Below are 22,330 nucleotides of genomic sequence, written 5' to 3'. Positions count from 1 at the left end.
GAACAACCTGCTCCTGAATGACTACTGGATACAGAACGAAACGAAGGCAGAAATAAAGATGTTCTTTGAAACCAGTGAGAACAAAGATACAACATACCAGAATCTTTGGGACACATTTAAAGCAGTGTGTAGAGAGAAATTTGTAACACTAAATGCCCACAAGAGAAAGCAGAAAAGATCTAAAATTGACACCCTAACATCACAATTAAAAGAACTAGAGAAGCAAGAGGAAACACATTCAAAAGCTAGCAGAAGGCAAGAAATAACTAAAATCAGAGCAGAACTGAAGGAGATAGAGACACAAAAAACCCTTCAAAAAATCAGTGAATCCAGGAGCTGGTTTTTTGAAAGGATCAACAAAATTGATAGACCACTAGCAAGACTAAATAAGAAGAAAAGAGAGAAGAATCAAATAGATGCAATAAGAAATGATAAAGAGGATACCACCACTGATCCCACAGAAATACAAACTACCATCAGAGAATACTATAAACACCTCTATGCAAATAAAGTAGAAAATCTAGAAGAAATGGATAAATTCCTCGACACATACAACCTCCAAAGACTAAACCAGGAAAAAGTTGAATCTCTGAATAGAACAATAACAGGAGCTGAAATTGAGGCAATAATGAATAGCTTTCCAACAAAAAAAAAGTCCAGGACCAGATGGATTCACAGCCGAATTCTACCAGAGATACAAGGAGGAGCTGGTACCATTCCTTCTGAAACTATTCCAATCAATAGAAAAAGAGGGAATCCTTCATAACTCATTTTATGAGGCCAGCATCATCCTGATAGCAAAGCCTGACAGAGACAAAACAAAAAAAAGAGAATTTTAGACCAATTTCCTTGATGAACATTGATGCAAAATTCCTCAATAAAATACTGGCAATCCGTATCCAGCAGCACATCAAAAAGCTTATCCACCATGATCAAGTGGGCTTCATCCCTGGGATGCAAGGCTGGTTCAATATATGCAAATCAATAAACATAATGCAGCATATAAACAGAAATGACGACAAAAGCCACATGATTATGTCAATGCATGCAGAAACGGCCTTTGACAAAATTCAACAGCCCTTCATGCTAAAAACTCTCAATAAATTAGGTATTGATGGGACGTATCTTAAAATAAGAAGAGCTATTTATGACAGACCCACAGCCAACATCATACTGAGTGGACAAAAACTGGAAGCATTCCCTTTGAAAATCGGCACAAGACAGGGATGCCCTCTCTCACCACTCCTATTCAACATAGTGTTGGAAGTTCTGGCCAGGGCAATCAAGCAGGAGAAGGAAATCAAGAGTATTCAATTAGGAAAAGAGGAAGTCAAATTGTCCCTGTTTTCAGACGACATGATTGTATATCTAGAAAACCCCATTGTCTCAGCCCAAAATCTCCTTAAGCTGATAAGCAACTTCAGCAAAGTCTCAGGATACAAAATCTATGTGCAAAAATCACAAGCATTCTTATACACCAAAAACAGACACACAGAGAGCCAAATCATGAGTGAACTCCCATTCACAATTGCTTCAAAGAGAATAAAATACCTAGGAATCCAACTTACAAGGGATGTGAAGGACTTCTTCAAGGAGAACTACAAACCACTGCTCAACGAAATAAAAGAGGATACAAACAAATGGAAGAACATTCCATGCTCATGGATAGGAAGAATCAATATCATGAAAATGGCCATACTGCCCAAGGTAATTTATAGATTCAATGCCATCCCCATCAAGCTACCAATGACTTTCTTCACAGAATTGGAGAAAACTACTTTAAAGTTCATATGGAACCAAAAAAGAGCCTGCATTGCCAAGTCAATCCTAAGCCAAAAGAACAAAGCTGCAGGCATCGTGCTGCCTGACTTCAAACTATACTACAAGGCTACAGTAACCAAAACAGTATGGTACTGGTACCAAAACAGAGATATAGACCAATGGAATATGACAGAGCCCTCAGAAATAATACCACACATGTATAACTATCTGATCTTTGACAAACCTGACAAAAACAAGAAATGGGGAAAGGATTCCCTATTTAATAAATGGTGCTGGGAAAACTGGCTAGCCATATGTAGAAAGCTGATAATGGATCCCTTCCTTACACCTTATACAAAAATTAATTCAAGATGGATTAAAGACTTACATGTTAAACCTAAAACCATAAAAAGCCTGGAAGAAAACCTAGGCAATACCATTCAGGACATAGGCATGGGCAAGGACTTCATGTCTGAAACACCAAAAGCAATGGCAACAAAAGCCAAAATTGACAAATGGGATCTAATTAAACTAAAGAGCTTCTGCACAGCAAAAGAAACTTCCATCAGAGTGAACAGGCAACCTACAGAATGGGAGAAAATTTTTGCAATCTACTCGTCTGACAAAGGCCTAATATCCAGAATCTGCAATGAACTCAAACAAATTTACAAGAAGAAAACAGACAACCCCATCAATAAGTGGGCAAAGGATATGAATAGACATTTCTGAAAAGAAGACATTTATGCAGCCAACAGAGGCATGAAAAAATGCTCATCATCACTGGCCACCAGAGAAATGCAAATCAAAACCACAATGAGATACCATCTCACACCACTTAGAATGGCAATCATTAAAAAGTCAGGAAACAACAGGTGCTGGAGAGGATGTGGAGAAATAGGAACACTTTTACACTGTTGGTGGGACTGTAAACTAGTTCAACCATTGTGGAAGTCAGTGTGGCAATTCCTCAGGGATCTAGTACCAGAAATACCATTTGATATAGCCATCCCATTACTGGGTATATACCCAAAGGTGCATAAATCATGCTGCTATAAAGACACATGCACACATATGTTTATTGCAGCACTATTCACAATAGCAAGGACTTGTAGCCAACCCAAATGTCCAACAATGATAGACTGGATTAAGAAAATGTGGCACATATACACCATGGAATACTATGCAGCCATAAAAAAAGGATGAGTTCATGTCCTTTGTAGGGACATGGATGAAGCTGGAAATCATCATTCTTAGCAAACTATCACAAGGAGAAAAAACCAAACACCACATGTTCTTACTCATAGGTGGGAATTGAACAATGAGAACACTTGGGCACATGAAGGGGAACATCACACCCCGGGGCCTGTTGTGGCATGGGGGAAGGAGGGAGGGATAGCATTAGGAGATATACCTAATGTAATAACGAGTTAATGGGTGCAGCACACCAATATGGCACATGTATACATATGTAACAAACCTGCATGTTGTGCACATGTACCCTAAAACTTCAAGTATAATAAAAAAAAAAAAAACAAGAAGATGAGAGAAAATGTTACCTAAAATTTGGCAGTTAAGAGGTCCCCTGTAGCTTTAGGGAGAACAAATGGGGCTAGAAGCCAGATTATAGTAGGTTGGGGAGCTAATGGAAATTAAAGTCATGGAAACAGTTATTAGAGACAACTCTATCCAGAAATTTGGCTAAGAAAAAAATGAGATGAGGTTGTTATTTGAGAAAAAGGAAATGTGGTAGAAGGGTTAATTTTATTTTGTAGTGGGAGGAATTCAAATATGTTTGTGAGTAAAAAGGGTAGGCACAGAAGCCAGGTAAATAATGATGCCATAGAGAGTGGGGGTAATTGATGGAGAAAGATTCATAGATATCAGGGGAGGCATTCCCTCCTCTTCTTCAAGAGGAAAGGCCAAGATGAGTGAAGACAGAGAGAACCTTTTAGGCATTAGGGAAGAAGTTATAGGCACTAAATGCCTAATAGAATCTGTTTTATTTATGAAGAAGAAGAGTCAATGTTTCTGGGCTAAGAATTCAGTGCTAAAGTAGGAACTTAACCTTTACTTCTAAAGGTAGAGGTTTAGAATAGCTCTTCAGAGAGAATGGGAGGAGCCTCTGATTGGAAGGGAAAGCAAGGATTGTACATTTGAGTGTGACAGTGAATAATTTAGGCATCAGCTATTTTTGGGAATCCTGGGTCAATTGCCACTTATTGGTTGTGGCACTGATAGATGGCATAGATAAGTTACCTATCATTTCTGTGCCTCAATTTTGTCATCTATAAAATAGGGGTGATGTAATGGTTTTTGCCTCATAGGATTATTGTGATGATTAAACGAGCTATTGCATACAGAACATTTGGCATAGGGCCTGACATATAGAGTTCATCAAGCATTGATCAAGTGTTGGCTATTATTATTATTTTAGGTGTGGGCTTCAATTCCTTTTTAGCCATCTTATTTTTATTGTGGCACACCTGAAGCCTGGGAGCTCTTTATAGAAGGATGCATTCAAATGTGAAAATTTTTCTCCTTGGGCCCACCCATTTATTTATTCAACAGATGTATTGATATATAAAATATGTAAAAATGTATTGAGCACTTAAAATACTCTAGGTACAGTTTTGCATGTGGAAATTCGTGAAATGGTATATAAGATCCCTGCCACATAGGTTCACACTCCAGTGAGAGAAGTTAGAATCAGGCCAGAGGGCCAATGGAGGGTGGGATGAACTCTGTAAAATCCCTACACTTGAGGGGCAAGTGGAGAATGAGAATCCAGAAAATGCTGTAAAGAAATAAGTGAAACTAGAAGACATTAGTTCCATGAAAGTCAAGGGAAGAGAGTCAGAAAGAAAAGAATCCAGACAATGTTGGATGTTTTAGATAATTCGAATAAGAAAACAGAAGAATCCATGGGTTTGATAGCATGGAAATCATGGGTGACCTTGAGAAGAGCAAAATGTAGTGAGTTTGGAAATGAAGAGGTGGAGGTGAGGATATGAAAAGAATTAGTCTTAGTTCAGAATGGAAAGACAATTTAGGAGAAAGAGCCAGAAGAAGAAAGACCATGAAGATACATATAAAGCAAAATGGAATAGACAGGAGTAAACACAGATGGAGACAGGAGGGACAGGAGGAAACTCTGAGGTAAGAAAGGATGAACTTGAATGTGGAGAGGTCAGAAGTTGTTCAGACTTCAAGATTCGTGCCCTTTTAAATTCTCGGTGAAACTGGAGGTGAAGTCATCTGCTAGGAGTTTGGGAGCTGTGTTGAGCACTTGACTTAAGAAGAGTGAATTTTAAAAGCCATCTTGGGCAAGTGGAATAGAAGATTATTTAAAATGAGAGATAACACTATTGGACTGTGCTAGAATCTAACTGAAGTTTGGAAATTCCCATGGCTAGAAGTAACTCTTATACCCCAGCTTTCTAATTCAGAAGACCTAAGCCTGTATACACCACTGCAGCAGACATTTATGGCCAAGTTTATCTACACACATCTCACAGTCTAAAGAGAACAAGAAGCTGATACTCTGTTCACAGACATCCTTAGCAATGTTTGAGTTTACAGGGGTTGCCCCACAGGCCTCAGCATCCCCTTAGTCTTTTTCTGCCCCCTGGTCCCAGTCTTGAGAGGAGCTATAAGGGCCCCATTCTGCCTGGATAACCATGAAGCTCCTTCATGAAAAGTGGTCCTGCCATTGTTGGACACTAGAATTAGAGGCTACCCAGGATTCTCTGAGACACAGCCAAGGCCAGTATTCCCCTGAGTGACCCTAAGTAACCTCTGAGAGAGAGCTGAGGGGTGGCATCAGAGAGCCCTGAATCTCACTGAGCCCCAGAATCTGTCTGGCCCCAGAGATAAGCAGAGTGGAGGCTGGTCCTGCCTATCCTGCTATCAGGTTAGGCTGGTCCCAGCAGTAGAGTGTAGGCAGAGAAATTCTGTACTGATAGTTCTCAGTTTGGGTTCATGAAGTGACTCCTGTTTATCACAAAAGGAGGGGCTGTGGAAAGCCCCCAAGAAATTAGCTGATCCAAACTTAGTTCTGCTGCACAAGCACATGGAGCTAGAGTGGCTCCCCCATAGAGAGCAGAGTTGAGAGCCTTAACCCTACTCACCACCACACTGCACCTGAGGTCCTGGGGCTATGCTGAGAAAAAGCTCACCTACCCAGTGGATTTCAAAAGGCCTAGGCAATCCCATTAGCTTGTTCTAGCTAGGATATTCAAGAAAGTCCTCTTTGATAAAGTGACATTTAAGCAGGGATATGGAGGAAGTGATAAAAGGAGCCATGCTGATATCTAGGGGAAGAATTGGCTAGGCTGAAGGAGCAGCAAGTGCAAAGACCAGAGTCTTAAGCATGCTTTGAGTGTTGGAAGAAATATCAAGGCCGGCAGTTGGGGTTGGGTATGGTGGTCAAGGCAAGTGGTAAGAGATGAGATCAGAGATAGAGGGGCAGGTTAGTGAGGGTGGGATGGCATGGGATAGATTGTAGACTATTATAGACCATAGTTAAGGATTTTGGGTTTTCTGCTGAATAAGAAGCCAACCAGTAGAATTGCTTGGACAGACTTAGACTGATGTACTTTTGAAAGGATCATTCTGGCTGCTCTGCTGAGAATTGACTGGAGTGGGGTAAGGACAAGAGCAAGGAGAGCTATTGGAGGATATGGCAATAATTCAGGTGAAAAGTAATTGTGGCTTGCACCAGAGTGGTTGCAGTGAAGGTGCTAAGAAATTGGTGAAATTCAGAGTTTATCTCTGAGGCAGGAGGCAGAGCTGATAGGATGTGCTGATGGGTTTAATGTGAGGTGTGAGCAAAAGGAGAGGGGAGGATAATTCTGATGATTGTGGCTTCATCGATTGTGAAGATAAAATGAATTAATTCATGGAAAAAATTTGAACAGTGCCTGGCAAGTGCTTAGTGAGGGCCAGCTAACTCTTATAGTATTATTGGGCAAGTTATGATGGAGGACAGTGGTTTCATATTTGCTGCTTATAATCACTTTCCACAATAGCTTGTGGACTCTGACATATCCCTGGTACCTCTATCTCAAGTTTCCTCCTGTACTTCCAGGCAGAATCACAGAGTACAAGGAGCCTCTTCATCTACAAAATGAGGATAGTAACTTTAACCTCATAGAATGGTTGTAAGGTATAAAGGGATACATATGCATGATTTATAGATGCTCAGTAAATGTTATTCTTGTCGACCTTCTAGACCTTTGCTACTAAAACTATGGTCTGTGGCCCAGCACCATCAATATCACCTGGAAGAAGTTAGAAAATCAGAGTCTTAGTCCCACACCAGAGCTGCTAACTCAGAATCTGTGTTTTAACAAGATCCTTAGGTGATTTGTGTGCACATTAATGTGAGAGAAGCAGGGCTCTAGAGTTTCAAGGTCACCCAGTCCAACAGTCTCTTCAGGGTACAGATGCAGAAAGGAAACCTAAGAGAGAGGAAGAGATTTACATGATGTTACACTTAGTTTTGTTAAGACATCTAAATTCCAAGCTAGGGTTCTTTACACTAAAGTTTCAGAACTGTCTGTAATTCAGCCTCTCTGGGTAGGAAAGGACGGAGAAAAAGAAGAGGTCCTGTTTTCTAGGAAAGGACAGAACGGAATTAGGAGGTACCCAGGGTAGCTATTTTCATTTGAATCTCACAGATGATTTCAGAGGGCCCTAAAGTGCATTCATGTATTTATTTATATTTAATAAACACTTCTATACCACTATGTCCCAGAAATCATTCTAAGCTCCTTACGCATATGAACACTATTTTGTATATTAACTCATATAATACCTAAAACAACCCTATGAGTAAGGGATTGTTATTTTCCCCATTTTACAGAAAAGAATCCTGAGCCACAGAGTGGTTAAGTAACTTGCCTTAGGTCACAAAGCTAGTAAGTGGCAGACCTAGGATTCCAATTCTGGCAGTTTTCCCTCCTACTAGGCCTGAGCCCACAGTAGCCTATTCTGGTCTTAACTCTAGCTAGGGGACAGATATGAAGTTCATTTAGGACTTTTTCTACTTCAGCTTAGGGCCTATTCAGCCCTTTCCCACCAAAGGCTTTTCAGCTGCTTTACTGAGACCCCACCCTGAGCTGGCATATAGCCTCTGCCCAATACAGGAGGGGCCCCTCAGAGACTGATAACGGCACATTTCTTGGTCCTCTCCCCCATACCTTGGCTCAAGCTTTTCTTTTCCTCTACCCATTATGCTATTTCCTCTTTGACCTCTTTTAAAACCTCCTAATCTATTGAAAAGCATTTGCTTTCCTTGTCAGACTCTTTTTTACTCCTTCTTCCTACTGGCCCCCAAACCCTTCCAGTCTGCACCTCATAGTTTGGCCCTTAATTCTCTGACTCTGTCCAGTCTATTTTATCTTCCCAGCTCTGCAAGCTCTTCAAGGTCAGGGACTAGTAACGTTTCGGGATTTATCCACCGCTGCCTCTGAGATCATAGATTAATAAACTCCCAAAGTGTCATTGTTTGAAGTGCCCTTAGAGACTACGTAGTTCAACCCCCTCCTTGTACAGACACTCAGGGGCCCAGAGAAGATGGATGATCAAAGCTGAGTGCTGAATCCAGTTTTCCTTTATTTTTAGTGGTCTTTTCCCTGCTTCATGTCTGCTCTCTTCCTCCTGTCACAATCCTACCTACCCTTCTGAATGGAGGAGTATTTTTTTGAGGCAGACCCAGAGCTGGAAAGTGGCTTCTCCATGTGTCTGAAAATTTTGACTTTTCCAACAATAATTTTCCCTGTCAAACTCCAAGCCTGCTAAGTCATGAATAAACTTTGATGAGCTGAACTGCATTCAGCTGTGAAAGAGACAACTTGATGCTTTCTCTGGACCCAACTCCCTGGCCCTCTACTCTCTGGCCCCCGCTTCAGTCCCAGGAGATTTGCAGCTTCTGCCATACCAGTGGCTGGGTCACTGTTCTTCAGCCTCACATTGTGCCTCTCAAAGGCAGTTTCTTTTCGTAGCCACGCCTAGGCACTCAAACAGTCCAATAGCTGCTCTAGGAACTTCACGGGGGCGGAAGAGGTAAGCTTACCGTGAAAGAAGGGTTTGGGCTGTTGTTGCTACACGTGTATGTGAAATGAGTCAAGCGGAACTTTGATTACAAGGAATTTCATATACTGTGAGTGTGTACGCAGGCGGGGGGCTGAGGGGCGGGGGCTGAGGGGCGGGGGCTGAGGGGCGGGGCTGAGGGGCGGGGGCTGAGGGGCGCGGGGTGAAGGGCGAGGCGTGACGGGCGGGGGCTGGGTGAGATGTGTGCTCTGCGCTGAGGTGGGTTTGTACGGGAGTCCCATTTGGGAGCAAGAGCCATCTACTCGTCCGTTACCGGGTGAGTGTGGGAACACCCCCTGGTGTGGCAAGGCGGCTGGGACCTGCGGCATCTAGGTGCAGAAGTACAGAATCGGGTCAGGATGATCCTGCTAGGGTACCGCAAAATCAGAACAATTGGGAAGGCGCCCAGTGGCTGGCTGTCAGTCCATGCATTTGTGTCCGAAGAGCGCTTTCTGAGGTACCAGGGATCTGGGCTGACATCTCTAGGATCTTGGCGAGCCAGATCCCGTAGGCTCTTACTGGACCTGCATTGCCTCTGGGAACATGCCTGAACGTGTCCAACAACATTGAGCATCTAGTGGCTCAATGTTGATGGGAGATAAAGAAGAGAAGGAGGCTGGGTGTTAGTGAAGGCAGGGACAGTGGATCAGACTTTTGAAGCATCCTGAGGAAAGCAGAACTGCTAACCCGCGTGGCTTGAGGGCAAGTCAGGGCTTGTGTAAAGAGCATGCTGGCTCTGTTTGGGGGCTTTCAATCCACCCCCTCACCCGCCGAGCTTGGTTTCACTTGATCTCTCATTCCTGGAAGCTGAGCCCCGGGCAGTGTTATTTTCATCCTGCCTCACCCCAAACACTGGCCAAGACCCAGCAAGCTGCAAGAACTGGGGGACAACAAGGGACCCGCCAGAGACCAGGCTAGGAAAACAGAGACTTCAGGGTCTGACTTAGACAGGTGTTGGCAGCGTTGGCCAATGTCATGCTGGGTGGCTGGGGCAGCAAAGTTTGGAACATCTTCCCTAGATAACTCCTCTGTTCTTTTCTTCACTCCAACATACCTTCAACTCAGCAGACTCACTGAGCACCTAGTCTGTGCCACCGTGTGTGAGACAGTGAGATGTCTGTCTGAGACCTAGGCTGTGCCCACTGGGGCCTGACAGTCTCATCCTGGATATAAAAACACAGGTAAATATTAATATAACACAAGAGAGGTTTTAAAAGTTAAATAAAAATGCTTAGAGGCTGCCAAGTAAGGATTGTATCAAGTTGAACCATACGAAATCAGAAAAAGGTTTTTTTTATTCTTTTTTTGAAATTGTAACGCCTTTCAGGGCTCCAGAGCTAGACTATTTGAGTTCAGATCCCATGCTCACCATTTAACTTGTGTTACCATGGACAAATAAAATTACTTCTCCCTTTCTGAGTTTCTGTTAACTTCAGGCTAAAGTGGATAATAATAGCACCCACCTCATCGGGCTGTTGTGAGGATTAGATGAGATAATCCATATAAAATACTTGCACACACTTATCACAGTGGCTGGCCCAAAATAAACACTCAATAAATATTAACTATTATTATTTAAGATAGACTGTGGCACACAGATAAGATTTCAACAGGTGGAGATAGAGAAGACAGTTTAAGCAGAGAAAATAACAGGAACAACTGCTTTAAGACAGGGAAGCTCAGGGCATATGAAAAGAACACCAGCTGAGCTTGATTTTAGAGTACAATTAGTGGAAAAATGGGAGTTAAACTTGCCAAGGCAGATTGGTGGTAAACTGCAAAAGACAGTGGATGCTGGAGTTTTGATTTGATTTGGCAGACAATGGAAAACCATTGAAAGTTTTTGAGCTTAAAAAAAAGTCAGATTCTTTGCTTTAGGAAGAGTAATCTTGTAAAAGGTTAGTCAGCTGGATTGGAATAGGAAAACACAAGGGGGGGATAAACTAGGGGCAGAGAGGGAACAAGGCCCTGGAACTGAGGTCGTGGCTGTGGGAATAGAAAGGAGGTGATGAATTTAACAAGCCATCACAAAAGTTGAATCTGCAGAACTTTGTAGTTGATACATTATATGGAATTGAAAAAGGAAGAATGAGAAAATCAGGATCTTTTCGGGTTGTCTTAGACCTTACAAGGCTGTGCATTCCCATCTCACTTCTGTGGATAATGCAATAGAAAGGGTATGTACCTTCTGAGCTAGACACAGCTATTTTCAAGTCCTGGTTCTGCTATTTATCTGCTGTTTGTGATCCTAAGCATATTATGTACCTGACATTCCCAACTAGGATCAGTATTTCCACAAAACATTTAGAAGTATGTGGGGTGTGTGTGCGTGTGTGTGTGTTTTACACACAGTCTGAGGAACTACTGCATTTAATGCCAAACAGATGCAACAAATAATTGTTCCTCCCACCCACCATGCCAGTAGTAAGCCCAATGAGAAGTAGTCAAATTCTTTGAGCCTCAGCTTTCTAACCTGAAAAAGAGGGATAATAGTACTCACATCATTGTGTTATTGGGAGGATTAAAAGATATATTTCCTGCCAAGGGTCTAGCACAGTGCCTGACAAGTAGAATTTCATGAATTGTAATTTTCCTTTACCCTAATGGATTCCACATTAAAACATCCTTGCCAGTCTCTGCTTGAACACTTCTAGAGGGAGTTTCCTTACTGCTTTCTGAGAGAGCCCACTGTCTTCAGGGAAAGCCTTGGACTGTTAAAAGTTCTTCCTTTTGCTAAGCTGAACTTAGTTTTCCTAAAGCTTGTAGCTGGATATCCTAGTCATTCTCCCTGAGGCCACCTAGAGCAGTCTGTTCTTTTTCTTCCATGACAGTTTTTCAGAGATCTGAAGACCAGAGATCAGATCCCCCTGCATCTTCTACTCCCAGGTCAAACAGCTCAGATAATTGTATCATTTCTTATCTGGCATAGTATCAAGTCAAATATGACTCTGTGGTTTTGAAGTATATAAATTGGGGTATGAGTATGTCTTCATAGTGATGAGGAATACTGCAAAAGGAACAGGATGGGTAAATGTGACAAAATTCCTTGTAATTTATTATTTTTTAAATTATTTTTTCTGGTCAGGAAGGGTGGCTCATTTCTGTAATCCCAGCACTTTAGGAGGCGTAGGCGAGAGGAAGGCTTGAGCCCAGGAGTTCAAGACCAGCCTGGGCAACATGGCGAGACCCTGTCTATATAAATTTTTTTAAATAGCTGGGCACTGGGTGCTGGGCACTTGTAGACCCTGCTACTCGCGAGGCTGAGGCAGGAGAATCTCCTGAGCCCGGGAGTTTGAGGCTGCAGTGAGCTATGATCATGCCACTACACTCCAGCCTGGGCAACAAAGTGAGACCCTATCTCAAAAAAAAAAATTAAAGAATATAAATCATTTTTTCCACTATGTGCTAAATACTTTCAAATCCATCATCCCACTGATTCCTTATCCCCAACTAAGTGAATTGCAGATTTATTTATATATATTATACAGGTGGCCAAACAGGCCTAGAGAAAATGAAACTTGCTAGAGATCATTTAGTTAGTAAGCATCTGTGCCAGAACTGCAAGACACATTTTTCTTACTCCAAGTTCAGTATGGCTTTTCATTTTCCACAGCTGTTAGGGTTTAAGGTGATAGATAGCTGGGCAATTACACCAACTCTGGCACTAAAGAATGAGTCAAAAGAAAGAGGGATCCTCCCATTACCTTATACCAGTTATTTCCTCTTTGAGATAATTCCTTTCTTTAGATGTCTTCTTGACCTGCTCCACTTGAATGCTTCCTGCAGAGAGTGAGTCATCTTTTGGAGCCATTCCTCAGTGCTGAAGCTTCATATTGAAGCAGAAGCTGCTTTTCACTGCTTTCTTTCTAGAAACTAACTCCACCCATGTATTCTCTTCTTGGGAGCTTAACAGGAAAGACATGGGTAAGTTTCACCATCAGTATGTAAAATACAACTACTATTATTTTGTGCACATAGATATGAGGATGGCTATACTTTGTCTTGGATTAGAGTTTACTGTATATATTTTCTATGTTCCCCACCAGACTGCAATCTCCTAAATTTGGAGAATATCGTTTATTCACCTCTGTTTTTCTCTCTTGCCACTAAGTTCTAATAGAATGCCTAGCATAGAAAGTACTCATCAAGTGGTTGCTGAGTGATCAGAAATTAATTCTCCCTTTCTTGGGATGACGACAGTTATTATATCTTCCAAATACCACCAAAAGACATCATGCTATTCTCAAAAATAAAGGAGTTTCCATGTAATATATGGTGGAATCAGACACTGAGATGTCCTACTTCCAGGAGATTGTTAGTCACCATTGTGGATAAGCCAAAAAGAGTGGGCATCACTTCTTCCCTTCTATGATCTACCTCTCCATGACCCAGCCCACCCTTTGGAATTGTTTCTGTTGAGGATAAAATGAGCCATTATTGGGCTGTGAGAGTTAGGAAAAAGAAGCTGGAGCCTTGGTAGTATAGTCACTGAGTAATTGGTCCTAAAGCTGGGCCAATTTCTATCTTTGTATATGGGAAGTAGAGAAGCCACTGGGCCCTGAATGTGCAGACTTGAATTCTACTTTTAGCTCTACCATTGACCACTGTGTGACTTTGGGAAAATTCTATCCCTTTTCTGAGCATTAGTTTCCTCATCTTAGATCATCAGGGAATGGGGTTAAGTTGTCCTGAATAATACTTTTAGGATCCCATGACTATATGTTTTCAATTATCTGATAGTTTGAAGTTTTAACTGGTTGCCAAAGAGGAGGAAAAAAAAACAAATGATGGAATGTGCTGTCTTATGAGTACTGAGGTGCCTGTTACTAAAGGACTTCAAGTAGAGCTGGATGGTATTTCTTTACTGGGCAAAAGGCCACTGGGACTAAGATTAATTTTAAACCTCCCTTTGACTCTAAGATTGTCAGAGTCTAAAAATGGTCTCAAAGAATGTGCATTTACATATGAGGTCATAGGCTTCTTGTTATCAGTCTCACTCCTTCCCTCCACAACCTCACAAAGTACTATACCTTTCTCCCTTTTCTTGGGCATCTAAAGAAAAAATGAAGAAATATTTTGGCAGCAGCATTTCATTTTGTACAGACATGCCTCATTCTGTAGTTCTCATTCTATTCTTCCAGTCCTTTGTTAAGGATGTGGACCGGGGTTGTGCTTGTAAATGCCCACTGGTTTGTATCTCTGCTCCTTTAGGATATTTTATTCCCAGGCCTATGAGGATGGGATGGAGTACTTGATTGCCATGGGAAAAAAAAAGACTGTTCTTGTTGACATCTTCAGATACAGCTATTCCAGATTGCTTGGTAAATGGGACAGGGTGGAGGGAGTGTGGGGCAAGAGCAACAAACTTAATAGAAATCAGAAATTGGAGTACTTGACTGAGTTTTATCCAGTCCCAGCCCTGCAAATAAATCATACCATGAATTCAATTCCCAACTGGGACAACTCAGCCAAAAGCCTTCTTGGGAAGTCAGCTTATCTCCCCTTCCAGTTCTGCTGGTTGAGTAACTAATTTTTTTATGATACCATAATTTTATGGAATCTTGTGGTGATTGGTACATGACCAGTGACTCACTTTGGCTACGATAACAGAAGAGCAAAGCAAGAGGTTTCGGGTGTTAGCTGAGTGCTGGTCTGGCTTGGGGCTTGTCTCCAATACCCTTTGTTCCCCAGCTCTGGGTGGGATAGTAACAACAATCATAGCAACTCCTCACATGCGTAGCACAATCTGGAGTTTCCACAGCACTGTCACATACATTATCTCATTTTACCCTTGAACATAATCCAGGGTAGTTTCTGTGCTTTTGCTCGCACTTGGGAAGAGTATTTTAGCAGTCAGTAGAAGAACGTTTTCCCTCAAAATCAGCCTAGAGTTTGCTGTTCTTAATTTCATCCTATTTCTTTTATAATGGTATCTTTGTATTCTTGGCTACACAGTCTCTTTTCCCCATTCGTTTAACAATTATTTTTCAGCAGTTGCCAAACAGTAACCAAATATTTATATTTTTAATTTACAGTCTTCTAAGTTGTATTTGTCTTTTGAGGTTTGTGCTTTGTTTGTTGTGTGTGTGCACGTACGCATATGTTTTGAAGGCAAAAGAATTGACTCATATGGTTAGCATTTACTTTCGGCCAAGTGGAAGTAGCCCAGTTCAGTTGGTTATTAATTTTGTCTGTACAATGACAACAGCTTTTAGTAAGGATTTTTTTTTTTCTTTTTCTACCCCAGCTGGGGCATTACCTCTTGCTCTGTGCGCTAGAATAAAAGACAAAGGAGAATAGATGAGACTTCTTTAATTTTGCGCAGGTTCATTCTCCTCTGTTGATATACCATTCCTGACATTGCTCGGCCAGATGTTGCTATCACTAACAGTTAAAATTCTTCAGCCACTTTGGAAATGTTGAAAGTAGCCCATTAAAAACTGTAGTACCCACCTGTGGTCTCTACATTATGTCTATTCCAGGCACAGATTTTAGTATACTTAAACACAAAAAGATAATTTACTTTTATCACATGCCCATGAAATAAAATAAAAATGACACATCCTCAGTCCTGGCCTCCTCCACGTCCCAGCATCAATAGTTGACACATTACTCATCCCTTACTTCTTAAAGCTTTGTCCTATACTACCCTATCAAGGTTCTTTTTTTTTTTTTTTTTTTTTCTTGTCTGGCTTCCCCTTCTTCGTTTCTGTCATGTATTCCTCCTCTTCCAGCTTCAAGTATGAGTGACCCTCAATGTTTGGTTCTTTTTCCTCTTTCTTCTTCCTTCCTTCTTTCTTCCTTCTTCCCTACTCCTTCCCCTTCCCCTTCCCCTTCCCCTTCCCCTTCCCCTTCTTCTTCTTCTTCTTCTTCTTCTTCTTCTTCTTCTTCTCCTTCTCCTTCTCCTCCTCCTCCTCCTCCTCCTCCTTCTTCTTCTTCTTCTTCTTCTTCTTCTTCTTCTGCTTCCTCTTCTTCCTCTTTTTCCTCTTTTTCCTCTTCTTCCTCTTCTTCTTCTTCTTCTTTCTTCTTCTTCTTCGTTTGAGACTGAGTTTGACTCTGTCACCCAGGCTGGAGTACAGTGGCACAATTTCAGCTCACTGCAACTTCTGCCTCCCGGGTTCAAGCGATTCTCCTGCCTCAGCCTCCCAAATAGCTGGGACTACAGGTGTGCACCACCATGCCTGGCTAATTTTTGTATTTTTAGTAGATACAGTGTTTCGCCATGTTGGCCAGCTGGTCTTGAACTCCGGACCTCAAGTGATCCACCTGCCTCAACCTCCCAAAGTGCTGGGATTACCGGCAGGAGCCACTGCACCCAGCCATTCTTCTTTACCCATGATTTAACTTCTGCCATGATTTACTTAGGCCAGTGGTTATCAAACCCCAGAGGTTTTTATTTAATTAATCTAGAGCATAGGATTTTTTTTTCAGTGCTCTATATGATTCTGATGCGCAGCCATAAGCAAGAACTGTTATTCTGGTGTTTTTATGCATTTGACACATCTCCAACTTCAACTTATATTTTACATATTGTATATGCTTGTTGGGCATTACCATTGAAATATTCCTCTGTCCCCTTCAACTTCTCTATACTGAAAATAATTGAAAAACAGTGCATTTTCTTTTCTTTTACCAAACTGTGCTCCTTTCACGCTTCTCATGGCACTTGGATTCTTCTGGTTTCCCAGGCAGAAACTCTCAGAATCTTCTCTGACTCTGGTCATTCTGTTTGTCCTCACTTTGTAAGGTTTGTATCTCCCACCATCATTCCTCTCTGTTCCTATTGTAACCACCTTTGACCTGGCCCTTATCTCCTAAAGCTTGGGCAGTAACCCTATCAAACCACTATTTAAAATGCACTCAGGTTAACATTAATAAAATGCTTTTTTGCCCATCCTAAAATATCACTGAAGAAAAAATTTCAGTGAAGGCTGGGAGGACCTGCATTCTCTATTTTAGAGTTCAATACTGCCTTGAAAAGTGTGCCAGACTCATAGCTTCTAAATGACCTTTGAGTTCTGTTTTGCTTTTTACTAGCCAAATAAAGATAGGTGTATTCTTTTCCTCTGAGCCTCAGTATTTTTTAATCTATTAATTTAAAAAAAATCCCATAGGTTATTGGGGTACAGGTGGTATTTGGTTACATGGATATGTTATTTAGTGGTGTTTTGTGAGATTTTGGTACATCCATCACCTGAGCAGTATACACTGCACACTACTTGTAGTATTTTATCCCTCGCCCCCCTTCACTCCCTTCCCTCCAAGTCACCAAAGTCCATTGTATCATTCTTATGCCTTTGCATCCTCATAGCTTAGCTCCCACATATCAGTGGGAACATACAGTGTTTGGGTTTCCATTCATGACTTACTTCACTAAGAATAATAGTCTCGAATCTCATCCATATATATATGTATATATATACATACACATATGTGTGTATATATGTATATATACATGCACACGTGTGTGTATATGTGTATATATGTATGTGTGTATGTGTGTATATATGTACATATATACATACACGTGTGTGTGTATATATGTATATATATGAATACACATACGTGTGTGTATATATATACACGTGTGTGTGTGTGTGTGTGTGTGTATATATATATATACGATTCTTTTTAGTTCTTTAAGGAATATCCACACTGTTTTCCATAGTGGCTGTACTAGTTTACATTTCCACCAGCAGTGTAGAAGTGTTGCCTGTTCATGACATCCACACCAGCATCTACTGTTTTTTTTTTTATTTTTGGATTATGGCCATTTTTGCAAGAGTGAGGTGGTATTACATTGTGGTTTTGATTTGCATTTCCCCAATCATTAGTGATGTTGAGCATTTTTTCATATGTTTGTTGGCCATTTGTATATCTTTTTTGAAAATTGTCTATTTATGTCCTTAGCCCGCTTTTTGATGGGATTGTTTGATTTTTCTACTTGATTTTTTTGAGTTCATTGTGGATGCTGGATATTAGTCCTTTGTCAGATGTATATATTGTGCAGATTTTCTCCCACCCTGTGGGTTGTCTGTTTACTCTGCTGACTGATTCTTTTGCCATGCAAAAGCTCTTTAGTTTAATTAGGTCCTGGCTATTTATCTTGGTTTTTATTGCATTTGCTTTTGGGTTCTTGGTCATGAAATCATTGCCTAAGCCAATGTCTCGAAGGGTTTTTTCAATGTTAACTTCTAGAACTTTTATAGATTCGGGTCTTAGGTTTAAGTCCTTAATCTATCTTGAGTTGATTTTTGTATAATGTGAGAGATGACATTCCAATTTCATTCTCCTACATGTGGCTTGCTAATTATCCCAGCACCATTTGTTGAAAAGGGTGTCCTTTTCCCACTTTATGTTTTTGTTTGCTTTGTCAAAGATCAGTTGGCTGCAAGTATTTGAGGTTACTTCTGGGTTTTTGATTTCGTTCCATTGGTCTATGTGCCTATTTATATACCAGTACCATGCTGTTTTGGTGAGTATGGCCTTATAGTATAGTTTGAAATCAGGTAGTGTGATGCCTCCAGATTTGTTCTTTTTGCATAGTCTTGTTTTGGTTATGTGGGCTCTTTTTTGGTTCCACATGAATTTTAGATTTTTTTTTTTGTAATTCTGTGAAGAATGATGGTGGTATTTTGATGTGAATTGCGTTGAATTTCTAGATTGCTTTTGGCAGTATGGTCATTTTCACACTATTGATTCTGCCCATCCATGAGCATGGGATGTTTCCATTTGTTTGTATCGTCTATGATTCCTTTCAGCAGTGTTGTGTAGTTTTCCTTGTAGAGGTTTTTTGCCTCCATGGTTAGCTATATTCCTAAGTATTTAATTTATTTTTGCAGCTGTTGTAAAAGGGGTTGAGTTCTTGATTTGATTCTCCACTTTGTCGCTGTTGGTGTATAGGAGAGCTACTGAATTCTGTACTTTAGTCTTGTATCTGGAAACTTCGTTGAATTATTTTATCAGTTCTAGCAGCTTTCTGAGGGAGTCTTTACGGTTTCCAAGGTAAATGATCATATGGTCAGCAAATAATGACAGTCTGACTTCCTCTTTACCAGTTTGGATGCCCTTTATTTCTTTCTCTTGTTTGGTTGCTCTGGAGAGGACTTCCAGTACTATGTTGAAGAGGAGTGGTGAGAGTGGGCATGCTTGTCTTATTCCAGTCCTCAGAGGGAATGCTTTTAACTTTTCCCCATTCAGTATTATGTTGGCTATGGGTTTGTCATAGATGGCTTTTATTACATTGAGGTATGTCTGTTGTATGCTGGTTTTGTTGAGAGTTTTAATCATAAAGGGATGCTAGACTTTGTTGAATGCTTTTTCTTCATCTAATGAGATGATCATGTGATTTTTGTTTTAAATTCTGTTTATGGGGTATATCACATTTATTGCCTTGTGTATGTTAAACCATCCCTGCATCCCTGGTATGAAACCCACTTGATCATGGTGGATTATCTTTTTGATATGTTGTTGAATTCAGTTAGCTAGTATTGTAATAGGATTTTAGTATCTATGTTCATCAGATATATTAGTCTGTAGTTTTCTGTTTTGGTTGTGTCCTTTCCTCGTTTAGGTATTAGGGTGATGCTGGCTTCATAGAATGAATTAGGGTGGCTTCCCTCTTTCTCTATCTCGTGGAATAGTGCCAAAAGGATTGGTACCAATTGTTCTTTGAATGTCTTCTAGAAATCAGTTGTGAATCCATCTGATCCTGGATTTTTTTTGTTGTTGTTGGTAATGTTTTAATTACCATTTCAATATCTCTGCCTGTTATTGGTCTGTTCAGGATATATAATTCTTCCTGATTTAAGCTGAGGGGGTGTATTTTTCCAGGAATTTATCCATCTCTTCTAGGTTTTCTACTTTATGTGTGTAATGCTATTCATAGTAGCCTGAAATGATCTTTTGTATTTCAGTGGTGTCAGTCCTAATGTCTCCCGTTTTGTTTCTTAATGAGGTTATTTGGATTTTCTCTCTTCTTTTCTTGGTTAATCTTGCTAATGGTCTATCAATTTTATTTGTCTTTTCAAAGAACCAACTTTTTGTTTTATTTATCTTTCGTGTGATTTTTGTTGTTTCAATTTCATTTAGTTCTGCTCTGATCTTGGTTATTTCCTTTCTTCTGCTGGGTTTGGGTTTGGTTTGTTCTTGTTTCTCTAGTTCCTTGAGGCATAACCTTAGAATGTCAGTTTGTGCTCTTTCAGTCATTTCCATGTAGGTGTTTAGGGCTATGAACTTTCCTCTTAGCACCACCTTTGCTGTATCCTTTTGATAGGTTGTGTTGTTATTGTCATTCAGTTCTAAGAACTTTTTTAATTTCCATCTTGATTTTGTATTTGACCCAGTGATCATTCAGGAGCAGGTTATATAATTTCCATGTATTTGCATGGTTTTGAAGGTTCCTTTTCGAGTTGACTTCCAGTTTTATTCCACTTTGGTCTGACAGAGTGCTTGATATAATTTCAGTTTTCTTAAATTTATGGAGGCTCGTTTTGAGCCCTATCATATGGCCTATCTTGGAGAAAGTTCCATGCACTGTTGAATAGAATGTGTATTCTGCAGTTGTTGGATGAAATGTTCTGTATATATCTGTTAATTCCATTTATTCCAAGGTATAGATTAAATCTATTGTTTCTTTGTTGACTTTGTCTCTTGATGACCTGTCTAGTGCTGTCAGTAGAGTATTGAACTCCACCACTATTATTGTGTTGCTGTTTATCTCTGCTGTCAGTAGAATATTGAAGTTCATCACTATTATTGTGTTGCTGTCTGTCTCACTTCTTAGGTCTGTTAGTAAATGTTTTATAAATTTGGGAGCTCTGGTATTATTTGCATATATGTTTAGGATTGTGATATTTTCCTGTTGGACATGGACTTGTGTGATGATACAATGTCCCTCTTTGTCTCTTTTAAGTGCTGTTGCTTTAAGGTTTGTTTTGTCTGATATAAGAATAGCTACCTCTGCTCACTTTTGGTGTCCTTTTGCATGAAATGCCTTTTTCCATCCCTTTTCTTTAAGGTTATGTGAGTCCTTATGTGTTAGGTGATTCTCCTGAAGGCAGCAGATAATTTGTTAGTGAGTTTTTATCCTTTCTGCAGTTCTGTATTTCTTAAGTGGAGCGTTTAGACCATTTACATTCAATGTTAGTATTCAGATGTGAGGTACCATTGCATTCATTGTGCTACTTGTTGCCTGTGTATCTTGCTTTTTTGTTATTTTTAAATTTTATTTTTGTTTTATAGGTCCTGTGTGATTTATGCTTTAAAGAAGTTCTATTTTTATGTGTTTCCAGAATTTGTTTCAAGATTTAGAGCTCCTTTTAGCAGTTCTTGTAGTGGTGGTTTGGTTGTGGTGAATTCTCTCAGCATTTTTTTGTCTGAAGAAGACTGTATCCTTCCTTCATATATGATGCTTATTTTCAGTGGATACAAAATTCCTGGCTGATAGTTGTATATTTTTAGGAGGCTGAATATAGGGCCCAAATTCCTACCAGCTTGTAGGGTTTCTGCTGAGAAATTTGCTGTTAATCTGATAGGTTTTCCTTTGTGGGTTACCTGGTGCTTTTACCCTTTCCCTCCCCTCCCCTCCCTTCTCCTCTCCTCCTGTCCCCTATCCTCCCCTCCCCTCCCCTTCCCTCCTCTTCCTTTCCTTTCCAGTCTCACAGCTCTTAAGATTCTTTCTTTTGTCTTAACTTTAGATAACCTGATGACAATGTGCCTAGGCAATGATCTTTTTGAGATGAATTTCCCAGGTGTTCTTTGTGCTTCTTGTATTTGGATGTCTAGATCTCTACCAAGGCTGGGGAAGTTTTTCTGTTATTGCCACAGATATGTTTTCCAAACTTTTAGATTTCTCTTCTTCCTCAGGAACACTGATTATTCTTAGGTTTCGTTGTTTAACATAATCCCAGACTTCTTGGAGTCTTTGTTCATATTTTCTTATTCTGTTTTTTCTTTGTCTTTGTTGGATTGGGTTAATTCGAAGACCTTGTCTTTGAGCCGTGAATTTCTTTCTTCTATTTGTTCAATTCTATTGCTGAGACTTTCCAGAGCATTTTGCATTTCTAAAAGTTTGTCCATTGTTTCCTGAAGTTTGTATTGTTTTTTCTTTACGCTATCTATTTCCTTGAATATTTCTCCCTTCACTTCTTGTATTATTTTTTAGATTTCCTTGCATTGGGCTTCACCTTTCTCTGTTGCCTCCCTGATTCACTGAATAACTAACCTCCTGAATTCTTTTTCAGGTAAATCAGAGATTTTGTCTTGGTTTGCATCCATTGCTGGTGAGCTAGTGTGATTTTTTGGGGGATGTTAAAGAGCCTTGTTTTTTCATATTACCAGAGTTGTTTTTTTGGTTCCTTCTCATTTGCGTAGGCTCTGTCAGTGGGAAGGTCTAGGGCTGAAGGCTGTTATTCCGATTCTTTTGTCCTATGGGGTGTTCCCTTGATGTAGTACTCTCTCCCTTTACCTATGAATG

The 22,330-nt window shown here is 40.3% G+C and overlaps 1 protein-coding gene across 15 annotated transcripts in view; it reads left to right on the top strand.

Annotated features, from left to right (window-relative positions):
• The first annotated feature begins 8,801 nt into the window (after positions 1-8,801).
• Positions 8,802-22,330, top strand: part of EDA2R (ectodysplasin A2 receptor) — a 44,903-nt gene continuing 31,374 nt past the window's right edge. For 3 of the 15 annotated variants that reach the window (XR_010138941.1, XM_063721095.1, XM_054544673.2), the window contains exons 1-2: positions 8,813-8,923; positions 9,922-10,034. The gene's annotated coding sequence lies outside the window, so the exon portion shown is untranslated. Of the gene's footprint in view, positions 8,924-8,992; positions 9,131-9,918; positions 10,035-22,330 lie in introns of those variants that run through there. The other 12 variants (XM_063721093.1, XM_063721092.1, XM_009234933.4 and 9 more) reach the window with 7 other exon arrangements.

Source organism: Pongo abelii, chromosome X (assembly GCF_028885655.2).
Source record: "Pongo abelii isolate AG06213 chromosome X, NHGRI_mPonAbe1-v2.0_pri, whole genome shotgun sequence".
NCBI classification, from domain to species: domain Eukaryota; kingdom Metazoa; phylum Chordata; class Mammalia; order Primates; family Hominidae; genus Pongo; species Pongo abelii.
Note: the sequence above shows the minus strand (reverse complement) of the source record. Positions and strands in the feature narration are given on the sequence as shown.